A 17,907-nucleotide genomic window follows, 5' to 3' on the forward strand; every position below is an offset into this window, starting at 1 on the left:
TAAAAATACATAACTAAAATATTTGGAGACCATTTTTGAAGAGTGATCAAACAATTTTAACATAATAGGGCTATTTTTTTGCAAACAGTTCTGTAGAACTAAGGAAAAGAATTGCTTTTCATTTGTTCATAACCTGGGATTCAGGAATTTTTTTTAATTCCATGTTCTTTCACTCCCTTTCTAGAAGATGTTTGTCAGGTTTTAAACATTTTTAAAAGATAATTAAAGAAATATTAAATTTACAGTAGTTAAAATATTTCAAGGCATCTGAGATGACATGAATTAGGGCTCACTAGGATTAGGGAGCCCCAGTGCACATGTGAAATGTATTAATTCATTTCTTCTGGTTTTACACACTGTACTTAAAACAAATCCTTGCACAGTCAAGATGTTGAAGTGGATGTCTCTCTTTCAAATGCTATCAGAGTTTCAAGAAGCTAAGAAAATGTATAAAAGGCACAGAATTGAGAAAATGTTTTTGTTTTAATTTCCAAAAATAGGGCATTAGTGCATACACATTTAACTTCATCTCAAATGTCCCAACAGTACACCCATTGCAAATCACATTCTGTAAAACACTTTCTGCATATGAAGAATTGAAATACTTCACTGTCACAAAAATTTCCACTTTTTAAGTTAAATATTTATAACATACACTATTGGTGCTGAAATTAAGCATTCAGCCAAGAGTGGAAGTATCTAAGGAAAGTCAATTATTAAACTTACATCATAGATGTACAGAATTGAAGACAAATGTAGAACAGAACATCTGAAACAAATTTCAGGGAAGAAGGAAAAAAATCTTCCTTGCCACTATTCTTTGCCCTCTCAAGAAAATGTCAATACTTAGGGAGTTCATACAATTTCTCTGTGGAGTCAGAAAATAAAAGATTGTTAATATTTGGGTTTAAGACCTGTACCATACAAATCTGAAATTACTGCTATTCTTATAACACAGATCTGCAAAAATCACAGTGAGTCAAAGAGTAAGGATTTGGAAAGCACTGACAGTAGATTATGTCTCCTGCACAAAGATATGGTTGAATATTTAATGCTTTCATGATTTTTACTTATTTTATGTATTGGCTAAATTTCACTGTCTGAAATACAATTACAGATACTGAGGATTTACTCTAGGTTTGGAAGCAGAGTTCATTATGAAGCAAAGACCAATAAACGACTCATAGTCATTTATACAATAGTTTACTAATAATATTGTTCTAGAGATTGCCTTCAAAATATTTTTGCCTTAACAGTAAGATTTCCATATCCTCATAAACACTGCCTATATTTTACACTGCTAAAAAATTTGGTTATGCCGATGCTATATTCATACCTGGTCTACCTCCATTCTTGATGTGAGAGTTAAGACTGTTGCTATGGAATAAAAGATCTCTACTGAATGAATACAGGAAGAAAAGGTAACAATTCACTGGGTTAAAGGCATTTAATATTACATTAATGACTGTATTTTACTTGTTGAGATTTGAGGTTGTACTGTTTTTGCAGTTATATTATTACTTTTATTATAATGATTGTTATTAGCATAGACATTCAAATCCCATGTGTATAAAAACATATTTGAGCTTTGAAAACCTTAATGAAAGCAAATAATGAAATGACCCCCAATAATAACCCTACTGAGGTGACATTTAAGTGTGAATGAAAATCAGATTTAATATTACACGCATTCACAACCCATTTTTTTTGTAATGGAAAATCTATAATAACCTGAATCCTTTTCTGTACTTATTGAAATCAAGAATCAGATAAGTAGTCAGAACAGCAGTAACCATTTCTATTTTGAGAACAACTAAGAAGAGTACCTGGAGATTTTTGGTGGGCCTTTGGAGTGTTTTTCACCTATTTATTTAATTCATAGGCTTCTTTTATTCAACTTTAGTTTTCAACTAAAATTCCCAGGTAATTGTTTTTTATTTTTATCTTACTTTCATGCCCGTTTTTCCAATCAAATTGCTTCCCAGGACTCAGGGAAATCTTATCAATGTGTATAAATACTTGATGGATGGAAGTAAACAAGGTGGAGCAAGGTGCTTCTCAGCAGTGCCCAGTGAAAGGAGAAACGTTAATGAACTTAAATTGAAATGTATGAAATTCCATTAAAATGCAAGAAAAAAGGTGCTTTATTGTCAGGCTGTAAAACAGTTGATCATGTTGCTCAGAGAATTTGTCATGTATCCAACCTTGGAGATCTTCAAAACCCAACCGGATTTTTTCCTGAGAAGCCTGCTGTAATTGACCCTGCTGTAAGCAGGGAGGCTGGACTAGATAGAGGTATCTTCCAGCCTCATTCACTTTGTGACTTGTGATAAAATCACACTTTTGGACTCCTTAGCTTGAGTAAGCTCAATAGCGCTAGGGGCCTAACTACATATAAGCAGAGTAGAATCACAGAATCACACAATGGTTTGTGTTGGAAAGGGACCTTAAATACTGTCTAGTTCCAGGCCCCCAACATGGGCAGGGACACCTCCCACTAGACCAGGTTTCTCAAAGCTCCATCCATAGTAACTAAGACTTGTTTCGGTGAGACAGCTTCAGGTAGGAATGAAGGAATAGAGTAGCAATCTGCACAGTTACTAGCAATGAGGGTAGGGTGGAGAGAGATAAATTATTTACTGTAATTTCCAGTACAAGATGTAAGGGGCATCACATGAAACCAGTAGATGTAAGGGTGAAATTAAAAAAAACCTGGATGTGGTTCTTCACGTGATAACCAGCTGAGAGAATCATGGAGGCTCAGAGTTTACGCAGATTGAAAAAGAGGCTTGACAAAGTCCAGAAAAACAGATAGTTTGTGGGTTGCTTAATACATAGGAATCATATCTGGCTGAATCTGTTCTTGAAGAGTGCTTGATTAGCATCTGGGAAGTCTCATAACCTGGTTGGTTTCTTGGTGTTTTGCTGGGACCTCAGTTTCTGCCTGTCCTGAGTAAAAGTTTACTACTCAAGTTTTACTGACTTATTTTCTTATTATGAATATATTTTAAATTTACTTGATCTTCATATCAACATTCCCTCACTTCTAATTTTCAGATCACATAGATAAAAATATTTTCTTATTGATTACATGTCACATGTTTATGTGCATACATATTTTATTATTTCCCTCAGATTTTAACCATTGTAATTGCTGTATATCCTTCGATACTGCACACCTTATATAGACCTTACACTTTTCTGTCTTTAACAGAGACACTAACTCTGATGGCTGTTAAGGCTGATGAAACAGTTTGGCTTAGTCTGTGTTTAAAAAAAAAACAAAACAAACAACAAACATTGCTGCATGAAGAAGATAACCTCTACAAGACATGTCCTCTTACAAGACATGTCCTTTTTTGCATGTGTTTCACTTTGTTAGCTGTCGGGTACATCCCTGTGTTCCAAGAACACCTGAAAGAGAGAGGGGCAAATGAAGTTACTGACTAGAAAAGGGGCCAGTATTAGTCCACTATTCTGGAATGCAGGCTGATGTTCTCCTGCTATATGTTGTAATGTTAGAGGTGATTTGCTGCTTTCAAATGTTGAACACTCTGCATTTACACTCAAATGCATGTTTTTCTACTGTATGCCTCCATCAAAAAACACAATTCAAGAAGCATACACAAAAAGGTGTATGGTGAGGAAATGAAATCATATTAAGAGGGGTCACAAATAAATATGCCTAAAAAGCTTGTCTTATATTATTTGGTCACATGGCTGCAGTAAATAGTTATATTTTTAATTTTATATTTTTTTAATTTTGTCCTTGGAATTCATTTTCTCTGAGCAGTAAGTGAGGTCAGAGGATGCATTTAATACTATTCAAATGCTTCAATTGCCTTCAGCCCTGCTGCGTTAGGTTGTTTGGGTTACTTTGAAGTTGGATCTTTATCCCTCTGTGTATTCATTATGTTCCCAGTTGTGAGTCTTGCTGCATAAACAACTACAGCTGAAGTTTCACACTAGAAACATCTGACCAAAAGGACACAGGAAGACAGGTGCAGAACTGTAGTTTGGGTTCGCATAAGATGGTTCTGAATGAACAAACATCAAATTAATGTTCTGCCACCTTACAAATTACAAAAATCAATGAGTGTGAAAAAGAAAAAAACTAACTGCAATATCAAAACCTGTAGCGTATTTTCTCCTGTTCTACTACAGTATGTAAAACACCTCCTCTCTATAAAGGAAAAGAGATACAAAGAGTAAGAGATTAAGGACTCTGGAGCTGTTATTTTTTTTAAGGCTATTTTTATTTAGCATCCTTTTGTATCTATAAATAACAACCTAACATTTCTTAGCTCAATTGTGTTTTTAGTCTTAAATTAAGAAAAATATATTCTATTAAATGAAGAGGGATTTGTCAGCGACAAATGAAATAGAAATGCTTCAAATGCAGTAAAGCAAGGTATTAATCTTCAGTTCATAAAAGGAGAAATTTAATAACAGAAATTTAGTTTATCTTTTTTCAGGTTTGATGAATTTAACTCACCAATGAATGACTATTATTTCTAGTAATGCTGTCCCACTGTTGGTAAGTGTTGCATTTTTCCTTCTAGGACTAATTTTTATGAATGCAATTCTGTTTATTTAAATTAAAATTTTATATCATATACTTTTTTTTTTGTTGATTCCAATGTTATGATTGAAAATGCTTAATATCATATGTAGTCAAAAGTGCACGGTAAGTAAGATTAGAAAAATTATTTAATGAAGCAATTTGCTGACCAGATATGTTCAAAGACAGATACTAATGTCTGAATTGCTGCCTGTCTGGAAGAGAGTAACCCAAGCTTTGTAACCCAAGCTGACAGCAGTGCTTCAGCTCTCTCTTGATGGTTATGGAGAGGAGAATGTTCTCCCACAGCTCAGATTTCATGAAACAGTATCTTGACTTGACAATTCCTCTGGGTAATTGCTCTAGAAAACTGTTGCCACGACCAGAGTGAGATCCCCATTTCAAATACTCAGTAGCTGAGAAAACTTAAATATGTGGGAAAATCTAAGCAGGACCATTCTTCACATTGAAATGATCTCCAAAGGACTGTAAGGCACATTTTCCTTATAAAGGGCCTCCACTGCTCTTCTGTAATTCAGAGACCATGCAAGCATTTACACAGAGTATTGCAGGATTAAATAAAACAGTGTAATATGGATCAGACAAGATGTTGCAAACCAAAATTGTTCTCTCCTTTTTGTTCCAAGTCTCTGAGCTGACCAGGCTCCATCATGCATCCTATTTTTCTATACAAAAATCTGCCCTTTATTCTGCATGTGACAGAGCCCCTGTGGAGGATTAGCCCCACTCAGTACCTAAGCACCATATATCCACTCACTCACTCCCCACCCCAAGGGTTGGGGGACAGAATAGGCAGAGGAAAGTCAGATAACTCATGAAACAAGTTAAAGACAATCTAAAAAGTGAAGGAAAGAGAAAAGCGTGAAAAAAAGACACATACCAAGACCAAGTGATTAACTTATCTCCTCCTCCTACATGGAGACCAATGCTCAGCCAGTCTAAAAACAAAGACTGCCTCCCAGAAAAACCTTCTCCTCCAGCTTTATTGCTGAGCATGGCACCATATGGTCTGTAATATTGGTTTGTCCAGCTGGGGTAATCTGGTCTGTCTCTGTCTCCTCTCAAAGTCTTGTGCATCCTCAGCCTCCTCACTGGAGAGGCAGAGTTGGGAAAGTAAAACCTTGACTGCTCAGCAATAGCCAGAAGATTTGTTTATCAGTGCTGCTATGCTCACAGGTGCAAAAGGTTGCAATGAAGAAAGCTAACTCCATCCCAGCTAGACACAGCACAGCCTCCAAAGGGCTGGTGAAGAACAACTAATCTGAAACTTCCCACAGACACCTACACACCATACATGACTTCACTTACACACAATTGAAAACATGCTCTGAAGAGTATTTTTCCTCCTCAGATTGTGCCAGGTTCTCAGATGAGAGTCCATAGGCCTTCTTTATTAACCAGGGTAAGTTTTCTGTGGAGAATTTCTAGGTAAGGTAGAAAACCAGTGACAGTGCTAACATATCTACATTCCGCTGCAATGCAGGAGGACATCCTCCCTTTTCTAAATTGTCAGTTGGAATCCTATTAGCCACAGCCTTAGTGTATCCCACAGGCTGCAAAAGTCACTTGCAGAAATCAATCAAAACAGAAGAAAAAACTAAACTTGCCAATGACAAGAAACTCCCTTCTCTCCCATGCAGTAGCTCAACAGTAAAAAAAAAAAAGAGCCCAGTTTTACAGCACTCCAAAGATTGCAGCAAGTAAAGTATCTTGCTTCTCACAATAGTGTATTCAGGTGATCATTGTGCCCCTCACACTATCTGCTGAAAATATATAAAAATTGTTTGCAAAGGAGTAGATAATTTAGCAGGTCATGCCCGTAAAACATAACCCACATGCTCCATAGGAAAAGTTAGGCTCACAAGCAAGGCATTCTGCCCTCTAGATTCTTCTCCCACAGCTAATACTTGCTTTTTACAAGCTCAAATCCCTGGCAAAGTCTTCTTCCCTGTGTGGAGATATAATGGCATTTAATTAGTTGTATGTCTTCCAGGAATTTTTCATCCTTCATCATGAAGACTGAAACGTCTATTCTATAAGAAGATTGGACTCAATTAATCACAAATAAGTGCAGGCTGGCCTTTGGATGTTTCTTAGGACTGGGACTGAAAATGCTCCAGTTGATAAGGACAGTAAAACACAACAGTACAGGCTTGGGAAAATAGACAAAGGATGAAACTTAAGCAAACAGGATGGCAGCTCAACTCTGCAAGGCTGACAAAGCAGGAGTCATGCAAAACAACAGTATTGATCTTACTCAAGGGCTGGGGTCAATGAATGACCACCACAAATATTATTATACCAGACGCTAAAGATCACAAAAGAAGACCCCGAAAGACCACACAAGGACTTCTGACAAGGGGTTTGAATACGTAAAATAAATTAATATGTATACATCAAGTAAGAGGGGATGACTAATGTATGTCATCAGTGTGCATGATAAAAATTCTGTTCATCTGATGCTGGGGCACTCAATTAGGGGAAGGATCTCCAGAGTGACAAATACACTGCAATAAATGCTCAACTTCTAATATGTGTTAGAAAAACTGTGTTAGAAAGTTGCAATCTGGCTGATTTTTTATCACAGAAAGATCTAGCCAGGTACCTTCTGATTCCCCCTCAGTGTTGGTCTCATGCATTGGCTGCTCTTACTCACCTAGACACAGCTAAACTTGAAGTATCAAGTTGAATTTTCTCTGGTTTAGAGTTGCTTGCTATAACTATCCATTAAAAGAAACTAAAAAAGTTTTCCTAAGTGTGCAACAGCTCTTCTTTTTGTCTGTTCTGCACTTGCTGAATCTGCAGTATTTAATGTAACTGAAGAACTTTGTTCTACTTGTGAAACGAGAAAAAGCTTGTAGAGGAGACCACTGCACATAATAATTATTACAAATATGCAGAGGAAACTTTCCTGCCTTTCTTCTGCAATGTTCAGATACCAAGAGCTTGAGAAGTAAAATTTAGAACAAAAGGTATATCCATGAAAAATCCACATAAAAACAGTAAGCAATTTTTAAAGAGATATCAGAACAGTATTTTCACTCTATTTGGTGGAACATATGGATATTCTACAGAACTACTTAAAGATTCAAACATGTTTAAGCAATAAAACTTAATAATTTTTTAAATATATATTTTTTGCCAGATGGTGTATTTTGAATGTTTGAGATAGGATGTCTTGTACTTTTCACAGTACTGTAACACCTTGAACTCTACCAGAAACAATCCTGAATTGCAGTGACAAAAGACTTGTAAATGAAAATAATGGCTATTATGAGTTGAAAAGTTTGTTTGCATGGAACAAGTTTTCACTGAAAACATGTGTATTTTATTATATTAGATATTATTTTTATTCATTAAATTTCATTCTAAAAAGTTATAAAAGTGTTGTAAATTAGTTTGGCAACTCTAGGCACTGGAACAGGAAATATATTTTCAACAGGAAATGTGTTTAAAACTAATACATGAAGCTTCCTCAACTATGGCTTTAAAGCATTTCAGAAAGTTTTAGTATGAGTATGATTCACAGAACAAATGGGAGAGAAGACACTGAAATAAAAGAGGTTCAGCATAATAGGAAAAAATTGACAGTAACTTCTTTTGACAGACTACTTCTTTCGACAGACTACTTCTTTCATAAGAAATTCCATTAAAAAGAGAAAAATGTGATGAAAATTTTAGAGAAAATTGTGTATCCAGACAATAACACCCATTTTTCTAACCCCAGATTTCTTACATTGAAACTTTTTTTTCCACTTTGCAGTTTATTAGGCTGATACTTTTACTCTACAAGAAATAATGTAATAAATTTGGATGTGGTTATGTCTAGTTTTATTTATTAAATTGTATTTAAATTTTTTTGTTGATGTTTTTATTTCCACCCAGTCATCAAGAAGTTATTTTATCAAATTAATTCTAAACTACAAAGTTTAAAACCAAATGTTCATCATTTTCAATAAGTATTGAAAATAGTCAAAGCAATTTTTAAAATTATTAATACATTCAATACATTGATTTATAAGTATATAAAGGAACTTAAGAAAATGAGTTCCTCTTCAATCTGGCAATTCTAATAGGATGAATGATGCCAGTATAGAGACACAGATTGAGAATACTCAGTTTGCTGCACAATCAAGAGTTCTGTATTGGAAACAACCTCTGAAAATGAGGTTAAAAAGAATGGGAAGGAATTTGCAAAGACTTCAAAGCCTTTTTTGGTTTAAAGGCTCTGTTAGCAGCACAGAGGAATCTATCACTGAATATTTTCACAGTAGTCAGGCACAACATTTTCCAGCCTGCAATGCCTGACTGGCTGAGTCAGCATGACTGACTGAAAAATGTTATACTGCTAAGAAAGTATGGTAGTGGAATGCAAACAGGTTGGAAAATAAACACAGGTGCAGCATTAATATACTGCTAGAGTCAGTTTCATGTTCCACACCTCAGGTTTAGCTTATTTCACTAACTTATTTCACTAAGTCTCCTCTCCAGAATTATTTCCACTCTTACAGCAAATTGGACAATGGATCATTTGGATACCAAAGTTCTTGTGATCTATGGGCAGTGATATGTCATCATTTCTATGGGACGTGGCCACTTCTCTCCTGAATTACTGTTATATTGCTCTTTTCTGAAGTGTAAGTAGGATTACTTCTCTGCTGGTACTCTTGATCACTTAGAGGGGATTACAAAGTCATGCTCTCTCAGATATACCTTCCACACCCCAAAGCATATAATTTATTTCTTGCCTGTCCACTAACTCACGTTTTGGCAACAATTTGCTGAAGTACTGATTATAGTCCTGCAACCCTTACAAATCATAATGTACAATCAATATGCTTCTCACCATCATTTTGTGGTGCACTCTATCCATGCTACAGCTACTCTCAAGCATTGAGAACCCCTTTTGCTCTAACTGTTACAGCTACACTCTAGCCTTTGCCTCCCTTCTCTTAGAGGAAGAATGTTTACAAGTGTTTTATTAGTACTGAAAAACAGCTGAAGAGGACTTCCCTAGAGCAGAACACAAATACACATCTGAAAAACACTAGCTGCTTATAATCCAGCAGCCTTTCTTCCTTGGAACAGGTCAGATATATTCCTATGCCTGAAATGCAGTGTGGCAGATATGCAGTCCTTTCCCCAGTAAAATGGTGGGATGCAGTTAGAGATGTTTTTTGACACATACTTACAGTAAGCACAAAAGGAGTACTTTGCTGCAAGGACTTAATTCCTTCACTCAACAGAACATCTGAGGAGAACTTTCTAAAGTACCTAACATGTGCAAGGCAACAGTAGTGTAAGCAAAAAACCAAACTGCTATCTGTCTGAAAGGCTGGATTCTGGTTCTGATCAGTGGGATCTGAGACTTAATGGTTAGGGGAAGGATACTGCTGAAGACATGTTTGCCATTCAGCTCTACTTGCACTTTTTGAGCAGCAGTGTCACAATCATTTGGTAAAAAAGTTTATACTAACATTTAGAAAAATAAAAAAGTAATGATCAACATCAGCATAAAAATAGAATACTAATCTATCAGGAGAGCAATGAAATAAGAGGGTAACCACCTGATATGATTCTTTGCCTATGTGAAATAGGATCAGCACTAAGATTGCAGAAAATTGAACTATCCTGATTGACAACTGCTGAGTGCCATATCAAACCATAGAGCTGGTAGGTTTTACTATCCTAATTTGCAACTGATGCTTTACATTTCAGAGAAACTTGTCTCAATTTGACAGAAATTTTGACTCATTTCATTGTGTGTAGCTATGAAGTACTCTGTTTAGTAAAAACTAAGAGGACTGCAGGCCATGCATGATTATTAATCTGATTTCTATAAATTTCTAATTCTGTTTAAGATCATTCTTTGTTAAGTAGAACAATAGAAAGTAAAAATACAGAAATCTGAAATGTATACTCCTGCAATTTAGGCTAAGATTGTACTGACCAGGCAATAGATAGTCGGGGGTTCTCTTGGTTCAGATTACCTAAAGTTTCCATTGTGTGAATTTATAAAGCATTGAAACAATTATAAAAACCGGGATATTCAGATGTTTTGTAATCAATGTGACAGAAAATGAACAGCAAAGTGGCTCAAGAAAAGAAAGAGTACTCAAAAGAAAAAAATACTATTAAATCAGTGCATCAGATGAAAACTTTCCATATTTCCATATGGAAAGATACATATTTCCGCTGAACTTCCTCATTGTAAGACAGTGCCATCAGCTCTGTCCAGTGATTTCTAAAAGACTGCAGTGATGGATTTTCTACCATCACTGTTATGATCTTAAATTTTTTCTGGGAAAAGCAAAAGAGAAGTAGAAGAATCGCGAAGCCACTGTGGCATTTTCACTTCTGTCAATGGCTCAAGCAACCCTCCCTTAGAGTCTGGGTCTTTGCTGCCCTCATGTGGCTCAGAGGTTAGGAATCCTTCCAAGGCAGGAAAGGGGCCTCACCTTGTTCACACTGGGTAAGTGTACCTTTGTCGCAGTACATCCGAACTTTGCGGGAACCGATGGGATGGGGCTGCACTTAGTACACGTCAATAAAGAAACAAACTGTACCAGGTAGTATTGGTGATTCCTATTTGACTCCTTATTTATATTTATTAAGATCTATTTCCATGGTATAGTATGCATGTTTATTTTTTTATGAGCTTTCATTCCATTTTTTATGGGTTTTTTATTTCATAAAAATAACATTGGATGTTGTCAATTAATTCTCGAGTAGTAAAGCTGATTGCTTCTACCAGTAACTAAATTTTCTTATGTGCATTAAGAAATTTATATAAAAATGGCCGTCACTGAAGATATGTATATATATATTTTTTTTTATACACTAACATCAGAGATAATAGCTCCTTCTATAATAAAGTTGTTTCAGCTTGCTCAAAACTTCATAGAAACAAGAATAAAAAGATTTGACAATCAAATACTAGCTAACAAAAATCAACAGGCTCAGATCTCTATTCAACAGTACCACTGACTGTGAGAAAAAGCTTGAATCCACCAAAACAACACAGTCTGATGAATATTGACGCTGCAGAGGGCTTTGTGCACTTCAAAAGCATAAATTAGTAGCAAGTACCCAACAATGGCTCTCCACAGTTCCTATATTTAGTGCAAGGATTCTCCTGCTAAGTGCTCACAACTTTATTAAGAGCAATGAACTGGATTCAGAGAGGAAAAAGTGCTGAACATTCCAAGTCAGCAAGACTTGTGACAGCTTACATATGAACCAGATTTAACTGAGCCCTTACTGGGTTTGCAGGGACAGGTTTTGGTACCGGGGGGAGTCCAGTTGTAGTTTCTGTGAGAAGCTGCTAGAAACTTCCCCATTCCTGGCAGAGCCAATGGCCACTGGGTGTGAGACAGATCCACTGCTGGCCAAGGCCGAGCCCATGCAGTGGTAGCAGCACCTCTGGTAAAGCATATTCAAGAAGAGAATGTGTTACTGCACAGCAGCAACTGCAGCCAGGGAGGAGTGAGAGCACCTGAGAGGAACAGCCTTGCAGACACCCAAGTCAGTGAAGAGAGGTGGAGGACGTGCTCCAGGCACTAAAGCAGAGATTCCTCTGCAGCCCATGGAGCTCCATGGGGGAACAGAGACCCACCTGCAGCCCCTGGAGGACCCAGTGCCAGAGCAGGTGGATGTCTTAGGGAGGCTGTGATGCTGTGGAAAGCCTGTACTGGAGCAAGCTCCTGGTACGACCTGTGATCCAGGACAGAGGAGAGCCTGTAGTGGAGCAGGTCTGCTGACAGGAGTTGTGACCCTCTGGGGGGAACCACACTGAAGTAGGCTGTTCATGAGCAACTGCACCCCATGGAAAGGGACCCCTGCCAGGGCAGTTTATGATGATCCAAAGCCCTTGGGAAGTACCCCAGGCTGGAGCAGGTGAAGAGTGAGGAGTTCTCGCCCTGAGAAAGAAAGAGGAGCAGAGAGAACATGTGATGACTTGACCACAGTCATCATTCCCTGTCCCCCTGCCCGTCTGTGGGAGGCAAAGTACAGAATTCAGGAATAAGGTTTACCCTGAGAAGAAAGGAGAGGGGAATTTTTTTTTTTTTTTAAGTTTTAGATTTATTTCTCATTCCTGTGCTGGTTTGATTGATAATAAACCAAATAATTTTTCCAAATCAAGTCTCTTTTGCCCCCTACTGCAATTGGTGAGCTGGGGAAGGGAGTGATAGAATGGCTTTGATGGGTTCTTGGTGTCCATCCAGGGTAAAATCACCACAAATACTTAAGACACACAATTCAGTTTAGAGTTACAATCACCACAGTTCTCTGAGTTAGAACTGGTTTTCTATTCACACACAGAGAATACAGACTTTTACTTAAAAACAACAATGCAATTGATGGACAGCTCTCTTAATTCTTTGTTCTGAATAGAAGGAACTTTCCAATATTATGGTTTTTAAATCCTAAGGGAAACTTTTGTTAATTTGGAGAAGGGCAAAATGTTTGATAAGGTTCACTTTTCTACTATTTAAATGGATGTTTTTGGATGTTTAAAAAATATTGCATAAGCCTTCACATTTTAATGTGAAGACATTTAAAATGCTCTTAAATCATTAATATGTTATGTTGAAATAATAGCATTTATTAAGTCCTGTGAAATGGACATAGAAACAGTTCAAATTCTGTGTATTCTGTAGTGTGTTAGCACAGGAAAATTGACTTGCATCAAAACTGCTACTGAAGAAATATGAACATGAATAAATTCCAAGGGAATGAATTAAAAAAATTACATTAGCAATATTGGTAGTTTTTAATTAGCAACTTTATGTTATTTATCTTGCACCTTAAAGCTTTGCGTATATAAAAGAAGCTATACTAGTAGTGAATCACTGCCGAATATTTTTTCACTGCTTCTTGAAAGGAAGCAAGGAAAAGCCATCCAATGTTACATGTTCTGTAATTTTTCCTATTGTGAATAAACAAAGCATCTAACCTAAGCAATTTTGATGTATTTTTTAAAAATCCCTAAAATCATAATCAAACAGTTTTTGTAAACATAAAACGTTGCAGCAACATGGCATCTTCTGTCCATATGGGATTTTGTAGATGTTCACGAGCTTCATTTGAGTGCACTCTGCTCTGGCCAAAATCCATGAGAATGTTATTTGTTTTGACTCATTATGGATCTGAGATTAAGAACACTGTGTCAGAATTTATCTGGGAACTGATAAAAAGTCAATGCACATATCAGTGCACAGGTTTTTTGTGTTTTTTAACAGGAACTCAAGTTGCCAGGCAGGTATAACCTTCTCCACCTCTGAATTCCAGCTGGGTGATTTGATGTAGCTGCTAACAATATGTGTCAATAGTTGGCAGTGAGAAAGGAAGAGATGTCTGCCTTTGGCCCCTCCTACAGAAACAATAATGATTTGTAAGAGCAAAAAAGAAAAAGAAAAAAAAGAAGAAAAATTTTTCAGAACTTTCATTTTGGCTTGGTTTCATAAAGTGCTTTCACACAAACTTCTTAGGTTTCTGATATCAGTAATCTCTTCAATTCTCCAAGACAATGCCCTGTTGTTAAAGGTAGGAATTTGTCTGCACCATACTGAGGCCATGAATGGATGGCAAACAGATCAAAATGACCTTTCTCAACTCCCACAAATTTTAATTGTTTTCCATTTACCTGACTGATAAGTTTGGTTCCATTTTAGAACTCCCACTGACTACTGTGAGACTAGGAACAATAGACCAGCAATCAGCGGCTCCCTGTGGGAGGACAAGCTTTTGACAGATTTTACTATGTTCGAAAATCTCTCCTGATGTCTGTTTCAACATGAAGGACAGGGAACTACAAGGATTACCAGCCTGAATTGAAATACAGAGATTTTTTTTGAACACTCTAGGCAGAAAGAATCCAGTTGTATAAACCAGCTGGAGTTTTCATCATTCTGCAAGCAATTATCTGAGTGTATGTCTTCTGCATCAGAAATGACTATGTGTGAAAAAAAAGAGAACATTCTGCTGCACCATAGTAAGTACTTAAAAATTGTAAAAGAACTATTGTAGATATGTTATAAAACTGTATTCATTTAAGTATTTCTATCTTTTTCTTCTTGTTAAAGAACAGTTTCATTCCCTATCTCAGCAATTAGTGAATCCATGATAAAAGTGTTTCTCAATAGAAAACTAGATCATCAATATGTCAAAATGATGAATAAAGAATGATGACCTGCAGATTCAAAGTATAGAAAAGAAGATGGACGGGGTGAGAAAAGGCGGGTATTTAATTACACATAATGCTTTTCTCTATGTTCTGGTTACTCAGGATGATTTAGTCTCCATCCTACTCTGAAGTGTCAGGATTCTCCAGTTAATAATGCAGCCTCATTTTAGTCCAGCTATTTTCTTCAATTATGGTGGGAATCTGAAGTGAATAGGTGGATATCTTAGGTGTCACAGTTCAGTGTTTTAGACTAAGTGGAATAATTCTAAATTTCTGAGAATATTTTCAAAGGTTCATTAGTAGCTAAATAGCAACACCCAAAAGAAATGTCAATTGCCTTAATCGCTCTTAAATTTGTCTGTTGCAATTTCCTTATAAGTATGATAGAAATATTCCCATTAGCGCTCAGAGCACTTTTAATTCTTTTTTAATTTACTGGTATGAGTATGCATAGTGCCCACCACCATAAGAGTCCATCAGACAGCCCCAGTTCTACAGCAGATACCATTAAATTCAGACAATCTATTCTATAATGAAAATCTCTCCAAGACTTTTTCTCCTTTCAAACTGAGAAAAATAATACCATCCTACTTCAGAGGAAGGAGGAAAAATGAGTGAAACAAACAGAAACTGCTACTCATCGGTGTAAGTATATTTCTAAAATCTATTTTTCGTTAGCTTTTCCTGATCATCAATCCCTATTTTTTAATAAAAATTATTAAATCAATTATTTAAACAAAGAAAAAATTTGAAATTAAAATAAGTATTGTCCAATTCAAGAAAAATACCATGTTTATTCAAATTATTTGTTTGGAATGGCCTAATCACAAATTAATTACTCTCTTCCCTTCCTGCAGGCTGTCAAGATTAATGTAAACAGCCTTTTTTTTCCCCAGAATTTTCAGATAAACTTTTCAGGCAAGCAAGGAAAAAATTATATTTTCAAGCAACTGAAATACTTATACTTTTAAATGCAGAGTTCCTACAACATAAACAGGCCATTTGGCTCTACATGAAAGCAAAAGGTAGATGTGTATTTAAACATGGAAAACCCATAAAATGCTAGTTTTGATGAATCCAGGAAAAAATATCACATATGTCTGATGGGCTTAATCTAGGCTGGCATAATTTACTGCACAGTTATAACAAAATATTGCAGTCTAGAAAAGCTTTCATAATCTCAGCTTTCTACCTACTGCCAAAAAAAAAAAAACTTAAACATTTTAAAAAGCAGATTATAAAGCTACTGATTTTAAATGTTCTGAAGAAAGACACAAGGCTACAATTACAAAATATAGTTACATAGCAATTTGTCTAAGAAAGAGTGCTTCAGCTTTCAGTATTTTTACAAGAATGAGAAAGAGGATATAGTCTTGCTTGTAGTTTGTATTTCATTTGTCTAAGCTCATTAATCAAACATTTTTTCTCTTCAATAAGTGTTAATTCTATCACATGTGTCTATACAATGACTCAAATATGTACATCTTTACTAGAAAAATGTTAGCAGTGAGGAATAGATAACAAAATCTTGTATCTGCATTATTGTCAATTCCTTTAACATGCTTTTAATAAGTGTTATGAATTTAAAGTGTGAAGATGAGTTGAGGAAAAGGTGAAAGTATTTCAGCTTTCAGAAACCATTCAGCAGTAGTTAATCACAGTCACAATACATTTGAGAAGAAATGAAAGATGTATGTGTAAGGTAAGAACTTCCTTTAACTTAGTTTAAGACCATTTGTTGGTTTAATCTGCATATGGAAATTACCTGTGTATTTTAGACATAAACCCATTTCTTCCTTTATAGTGAAGTGATGACGACTGGGACATGTACAGTCCATAATAGTTTCATTTAGGTGCTTTATTTCTGGACAGCAAATACTGATAAGCCTACCTTAAGAGGCATGTAGGCAATACTTGCAATATTAGATCTTTGATGATATAGTGAAATAGCCATCATAAATTTAAAAAAAAAATTAAAAAAAGGACTCATCCAGTCATTTGCTTACTCTATCCCACAGCAGCTTGGAAATGATCTTAAAGTGGCTCTATTGATAGGGTTTTTTTGGGGATTTTTTTAAGGTTATCAAAGAAGGAGATATGGATTTGGAGTGTTCATACCATGACTAAAATATGCTGTATCTTTTGTTTATCTGAGAAGTACAGGCAAAAAATAAACCTAAGCATTTTTAGCTGTGCTACTTTCTACTCTCTACTTTTCATGCCAACTTTCCTCATGAGTCACCTTGCAGCCTAGATTCAGAACAATCTTTTCAAGATCTTCCATTCTTAATTACATTTCTGGAGAGTTTTACAAAGCAATGTCCTTTCCCCAGGGTAAGTGTTTGGGGACTATAAATAAAGAGTATGTACATAAACCTTTCCCACATTTTTGCAATCTGTTTGAAGAGCCTATGGAGATATCTGACAGCTGATAAAGCCTGCTTTTGGGAATATTCTACCTTATGACAGGGACTGTGCCACTTGATGGCAAGCCTGAAGAATGACAGGTACCTTTTTCTCCCTCGTCCCCAGATTCCTATTAGCATTTTTCACACATATCACCAAGGGCACTATACAAGCATGTAAGTCCTTAGTGAATATGTTATACTGCTTCTAATAAAGCACTGTGAAATGTGGTAGTCCCAAGTAAACTATCCCATTACTTCAGAGAACAACTACCTTTCAGCAAGAGCTGCAGCTGTCTGATAAAAATTCTGGTATTTATCTTGTGGAGATGTAAAGTTCCATCCACAAAGTTTTTGTTTGGTTCTAGTCAACATTTAAACCAATAGTTGTTCATTTTACTACTAACACTTCAGAGAAACATAATTGGATGTTTGCTCAACTGATAACCCAAGGCAATGTACTTAAGCTGAAGAATGCAGCACTCAGTTATTCTCAATTAGTGTTGATAGAAGAAGCAGGAGTCATTCACCTCTGCCAAAATGAATGGATTTTCTGAGGGAAAGATGCTGAGAAAAGTAACATCTTAGAGGTGTGTAGATGCACAGCCCCATAACAGAAGACCTAATCCCATTTACCAGCTAACCTTCATTCTGCTGTTATTGATTTGACAGGTGGGATGCAATGTGTGATAAATCCTTTAGGGATTTATCAGCCTTGTCCCAGCAATAATATG

This window comes from Passer montanus, unplaced genomic scaffold (genome assembly GCF_014805655.1).
Source record: "Passer montanus isolate IOZ18808 unplaced genomic scaffold, ASM1480565v1 scaffold31, whole genome shotgun sequence".
Taxonomy (NCBI): Eukaryota; Metazoa; Chordata; class Aves; order Passeriformes; family Passeridae; genus Passer; species Passer montanus.